We start from the raw sequence: 6611 nt of genomic DNA on the forward strand, positions 1-6611 counted from the left end.
ACGTGATGTCGGAAACCTGTACAGATAACTCGTGAGTTTACACATCTTCTCGCTTGTGCCAAAGACTTAGTCACTGCTTTGAAATCGAATTTATTTCCTGCACATTATTCTTTGCCTGATAGTTGCTGGTTTAACAGTTAAAACTGGCCCCACCTTCCCTCCTGTCAATAAGTAACATTGAAGGGCTCCTTTATAACTTCCATCCGTTATTGGAACACGGTGGGCCTGAGGAACATAAGAGCCCACGTGGAACAGCTAATAAGTGTATAGTTAGCGGAAAAAACAATTGTACCTTCTGCTCCGGTCGAAATAGCGCACAGCAAAAGCATTGACTGCTCTAGGTGAGGCTTGAACTCACAACCTCGGCATTTCTTCCGAGCTCTGATACTGCTATATAAGTACCGCGCGCTAACCGATTGCGCCACTAGAGCTGCGCTTGATTGATGCTCGTTATCCGTGCTCATTTACTTGCACATTTCAGGTTGTCTAATCGTGCGGGGGTGCAATGTTGTTTAATTGAGGCGCATTGGCTGGGTTTATATGAAAGAGTGAAGCAGGAGTTACTCTCATGTGTTCGCGAGCTGGTGAATTTACCAAAGGCTGCCCCAGATCCTGGTGTCATAAGTACTGAACATTTTTACCCAACTCCTAAAATACAGTCTGCAAAATGAGAACCGATGAAAATTCATCACATGCAAAACAAAGAAACGTTTTAAAGTTTTGCCCATGATTCGTTAACCATGTGAGTTACCGGTTGATTAATGACGATTACAGCAAATTTCGCACACAGTCTAATGAGATGTATGTAACAGAATAAACAGTTTTCTTAAAGTTAACTCCTCGACGTGGAATGGAATCCGTATTGCAGGGTAAGAGTATTTGTAGATGACAATTGCTGTTCTGAGCTGTTTCTCTAATTATTTAATGAGCAGCAGTTTCCGAAGTGTAGCGGTTATCACTTCCGTCTAAAGTGCAACTGGTCCCCGGTTCAATCATGTTTTGCAGGTAGAGATTAATAAAATACATTAACAGCCACGCGGTATTCTCCTTTTATCTATACAGTTCTGTACACACTCAAACTCTACAGAGATACCGACTGTGTGAGAGTTCATTGCAGAATCCTGCAGCGCTGCCTCTGTTAAAGCAACAGTTCGGAGCCGCATTTCAGACGCGGCAACAAACCCATGAGTTGATGTGCTGGTCCCCAGCTCCCGGAGTGAGTGTGGTTACGACAGCAGTGAAGTTCAGGCCGTCTGACCGGTCCCGCTCTCACCAAGCGCCCGCTGCCGGTGGAAAGCAGCGACTGCAGCCTCAGAGAGCGTAAACTGCCCATCGCTGCGAAACAAGAAATCACTGAAGCAGAGGAGCGCAGAGATTTGCATCTATAGCGTGTAGGTGAGGATGTCGAGTTTGATATCGATCGACTCATTGTTTTAGAACCGCTGAAATTGAATCTCTCTCTGGCAGATGTTGCAGGCTTACGTATGAAAGTGCCCTCGAGGTGCAATTGACAAATTTGGAGAGGCCGTGTAGTGGGACAAGTTAAAGGATCGGCACAGTTAATGCAGAGAACAAATTAAACAGTAGCTCAGGCTGATGAACCTTGCACTGGTGAAAATCCTGGACAGAGATTTAGAGGAAGCGACAGTGGGAAGGGCTGTACTGCGATTCTAACACTTCTCCAAGCACATTCCGGGCAAGTCATCGACAGTAAAAAGAGGGCTTGGAACGGGAATGGAACTGCGGGCACACGTCTCAGTCAAAATGCAATGGACAATACCTGGCAAATCCATTTGATTAAACGTTTGATAACCAGTTCATTGGGCCTGTATATTAGACAGAGTGACTCTTTAGTCTAGGGTTATGAATCTCGCTTTGTGGATTGTAGATTGAAATTTACGAAAGGTGAGCCTCTTTTTAACGTCGACTTCTAATATTGGACTTGCGCTCAAAACTTGTTCTAATCTGCCTAATAAATGATTGATCAGGACCCAAATCATTCTCCATCAATCTCCAGCGGCTTAGGAGGAAGGTCAATGCAAACTGTCATGCAAATATCATGGCTTTAAAGACAAACAATTAAAGTATTTTTTTATCAAACAATCACTGGTGATGGTTTTAAGTATATTTGTGTGTGTCCATATTAGATACAAAAGTATTTGTGAGTTGCTGTTGTGTTAGATGTAAATGCATTTGCACTTCTGTTCGTTACAAATATGTTCAAATGTATCTGCATTATTTATTATTGTATTGAGTGGGGGAATCTGTGTCAGTTATAGATGTATTTCTGAGCGCTTCAAATGTCCAGTCCGGCCCCATTCTACCTTCTCATTGCCCCCACGTGGGACACGACAGACCATCTGTTACATTCGGATTCAAATTTTGCTTTTAATGATATTAGAAAATGTGAGGTTTAAAAAGTAATAACTCTGCATCCATCAGCCTCTCTGATACTCTTGAGCGTCCCCTATTCTGTCTGATAGGCCCTGAGCGTCCCTTACACGCTCCAGAATCTATTGAGCATCCCTTACCCTGTTTGGTATATCCGGAGGGTCCTTTATCCTGTCTGGTAAATCGGGAGCGTCCCTCACCCTATCTGAAACATCCGGAGCGTCCCTTACACTGTCTGCTACATCAGGAGCGTACATTTCCCAGTCTGGTACACCCGGAGCGTGTCTTTTCCTATCCGATGCATCCGGAGCGTCCCTTACCTTGTCTGATACATCCGGAGCGTCCCTTACCCTGTTTGGTACATTTAGACCGTGCCTCAACCTGTCTGGTATATCCCGAGTGTCCCTTACCCTGTCTGGTAAAACAGGAGCGTCCCTTACCATGTATGGCAAATTCGGAGCGTCCCTGGAACTGTCTGGTACATCCGGAGCGTCCCTTACACTGCCTGGTAAATCCGGAGCGTCCCTTAAACAGTTTGGTATATCCGGAGCGTCCCTTCCCCTGTCTATTATACCCAACGCGTCCCTTACTCTCCTTGATAAATCCTGAGCCTCCATTTTACTTTTTGATAACCAGTTTGCCAAAATTGCACATTTCACCCTTCATCCGCAGCTATGTAGCGCTTCCCGTCGCTCACGCTCATCAACTGTTTAGGGAAAAGCGGCAACTACCAGGTGAACAATCCCAGTTCTTCAGTTAGCCTCCCCAGTGCACTTCATTTCCCAAGGAATGTTCTTGTACAATCGGGCTGCTTTGGTTCCAAAGGTCGGCCCTGCTGTCGCAGAGCTTGTCTGTCGAGAGGTCCCGGGGGTCTAAATGTATCGACTGGTTTCCAAGCCCAACTCAGATTGGGGCGAATGGGACATGTGCCCCAGGAACAGCGGTGGGAGCAGAGCACATTTAGCGGTTTAAGTAGGTGAAAGTGAATGTTAGCAGGAAAGTTACAATGACATTGAAGGAGGAAAGTAAAGGAGGGCTATTGATTGTGGAAGGAAGAAGAATCTGTGCCGTGACTCGGATTCGGACCGCGGTTGCTGCGGCCACAGCGCAGAATACTAACCGCTATACGATAACGGCGCGACACATCAAGTACTGGAGCTCTGCTCTGACCACCACAAAGTAACACATGGCACTGCTTAGAAAAGATGGATTATCGGTGAAGAGTTAAAAATCAGCACCGCCAGAATTTAGGAAGTGGTGAAATTCGACCCAGGCCCTGCAGCGATTGGAGCCTTCTTCCAGAATGAGAACTCGTGCAGCCGCAGTTACATTTACAAGAATATTAGCCTTTTCACACGAGAAGAAGCTCACCCCTAGAGATTCATTAAAAAGAGGCCCTACTGGGAGTCGAACCCCGCATTCTTTTGTGTAACTAGACAGATGTTTTGACCAGATAAGACACGGGGCCAAATCCCAAAACAATTTCTTGCCTCCACTCATTGATATCTATCAGCTAGCGGTCACTGTCTTCTGGACTCTCAGGCCGTTGTTTATTTCTCCAGCTCTCTTGTCCATTCCGCGATGTGTTCCATTGCTGTCTGTATCTCCCGTTTATCTCAGTGTCAAACTTTGAGGTGATTCTGAATGATTACCCTATGTTTGTGTCTTATATGAAATAAATGAGGGGATCAGACAGTTCTTCCTCTGACACTGGGGAACTAATGAGCCGACATTTATAACAGATATTGTTTATTGTGATGCAGCAAATACAATATTCCATCTGGAATGATTCAGGTTCAATTCTGTGCAAAAGAAAATTTGACCCCGACGTGTTTGCAATTGGCCGCCTTTAAATTTGACGTCACAAACGCCACCATTGCACCTCAAGGTGATGAATATCTAAGAAACAGAGAAGTCATGCAGTGAAAGTATATTTGTAGAAAGGGTTGTGAGACTGTGGAATGCACTGGCCCAGCAGGGCAGCAGATTTAAAACAAGGTTTAAAAACCGGCTGCATGTGCGAGGAAGGGGAGAGGGAAGCAAGACAACCACAGAAGATCTCAACAGAAAATGCTGGAAAAACTCAGCAGGCCAGGCAACATCCGTGGAGAGAGAATTACAGTCACCGTTTCAGGTCGAAACACTTTGCCAAGACTGAGAAAGCACAGGAAATGAAAGATTAAAATGCCAGGCTGGGAGAGAACAAAGGAGAAGTGAAGAGACATTAGGAGATATTCAAAACCAGACGAGATGATGATAGGAGTAGTGGAGAAAAAAGATGGCTCCAGATTAGGTGTGAAATGCGCTGGCAGAATGGGAGACAACTGGCATGTTGGAGAGAAAAAAAGGGGGGAGGGCAAAAATAAAGGTGTGGATAACAAATATAAGTAAAAATGTAATTTGGGCCGAGGTTATAATCTGAAACTTTTGAAATCCATGTTGAGTCTGGAAGGCTGTAAAGTGCCTAATCGGAAGATGAGGTGCTGTTCCTCGATCTTACGCTGAGCTTCCGTGGAACAATGCAAGATGCCAAGGACGGTGAGGTCTGAGCGGGAATGGAGCGGTGAATTACAATGACAGGCGACCGGAAGTTCGGGGTCATCCTTATGAATTGAATAGAGGTGTTCCGCACAGCAGTCACCCAATCTGCATCTGGTCTCCCCAATGTAGAGGAGGCCATATCATGAGCAGCGAATACAGTATACTAGATTGCAAGAAGTACAAGTAAATCGCTGTTTCACCTGGAAGGGGTGTTTGGGGCGCTGGACAGTGGGAAGGAGGGAGGTATAAGGGCAGGTATTGCATCTCCTGCACTTGCACGGGAAGGTGCCGGGTGAAGGGGAAGGGGTGTTGGCAGTGATGGAGGAGTGGACTAGGGTATCACGGAGGGAGTGGTCCCTAGGAATGCTGAAAGGGGAGGTGAGAGGAAGATGTGTTTGGTGGTGGGATCACGTTGGAGGTGGCAAAAATGGTGGAGGATGATCCGTTGAATGTGGAGGCTGGTGGGGTGAAAGGTGAGGACAAGGGGAACCGTATCATGGTTCCGGGAGTGAGGAGCAGGGGTGAGGGCAGAAGTGCAGGAGATAGAATGGACACGGTCGAGGGCCGTGTCAACCACGGTAGAGGGGATTCCTCGGTTGCGGAAAAAGGAAGACATGTCGAAAGTACTGGTGTGGAAGGCGGCATCATCGGAGCAGATGCGGCGGAGATGGAGAAACTGGGAGAATGGAATAGAGTCCTTACAGGAGGCGGGGTGAGGCGGAAGTGTAGTCCATGTAGCTGTGGGAGTCAGTGGGCTTGTAGTGAATTTTGGTCAATAAACTATCCCCAGAGATGGAGACCGAGAAGTCGAGGAAGGGAAGGGAAGGTTCGGAGATGGACCATGTGAAGGTGAGGGAAGGGTGGAAATTGGAGGCAAAGTGAATGACAATGTCTAGTTCAGGGCGAGAGCAAGAAACAGCACCAATACAGTCATCAATGTACCGGCAAAAGAGGTGAGGGAGAGGACCCGAGTAAGACTGGAACAAAGAGTGTTCCACATTATTCACGAAAAGGCAGGCATAGCTAGGACCCATGCGGGTACCCAAAGCAACACCTTTGATTTGGAGGAAATGAGTGGAGTCAAAAGAGAAGTTGTTATCGTACAGGGAAGATCACCTTGGAATTCATTGGCACCGAATCTGATTTAAAACCCCACTGTATTTATAAACATTTAATGTCATATTCACATTATGAAGCATTTGAGCAATATTTGAGATTTAACATAGAAACATGGAAGATAGGAGCAGGCGTAGGCCATTCCGCCCCTCGAGCCTGCTCCGCCATTCAATGCGATCATGGCTGATCTTCCAAATTCAGTACCCAGTCCCTGCTTTCTGCTCATACCCCTTGATGCTTTTTGCCTTAAGAAATATATCCAACTCCTTCTTGAATATATTTATTGAATTGGCCTCTACTGCCTTCTGTGGTAGAGAATTCCACAGGTTCACCAATCTCTGGGTGAAGAAATTCCTCCTCATTTCTGTCCTAAATGGCTTACCCCTTATCCTTAGACTGTGACCCATGGTTCTGGACGTCTCGACCATCGGGAACATCCTTCCTGCATCTAGTCTGTCCAGTCCTGTCAGAATTTTATAAGTTTCAATGAGATCCCCTCTCATTCTTCTAAACTCCAGCGAGTATAAGCCCAATCGACTCAATCTCTCCTCATACGTCATTCC

At 46.2% G+C, this 6611-nt stretch overlaps 1 non-coding gene across 1 annotated transcript; it reads right to left on the minus strand.

Annotated features, from left to right (window-relative positions):
• Window positions 1-333: 333 nt before the first annotated feature.
• Window positions 334-431, minus strand: trnai-uau (transfer RNA isoleucine (anticodon UAU)). Its single transcript has 2 exons — window positions 394-431; window positions 334-369 (listed from the first exon to the last, which is right to left on the minus strand). It is a non-coding gene; the product is annotated as a tRNA-Ile (tRNA).
• Between the last annotated feature and the right edge of the window lie 6180 nt (window positions 432-6611).

This window comes from Somniosus microcephalus, unplaced genomic scaffold, assembly GCF_052327205.1.
Source record: "Somniosus microcephalus isolate GS21.2 unplaced genomic scaffold, FLI_Smic_1.0 unresolved_chr1, whole genome shotgun sequence".
Classification (NCBI taxonomy): domain Eukaryota; kingdom Metazoa; phylum Chordata; class Chondrichthyes; order Squaliformes; family Somniosidae; genus Somniosus; species Somniosus microcephalus.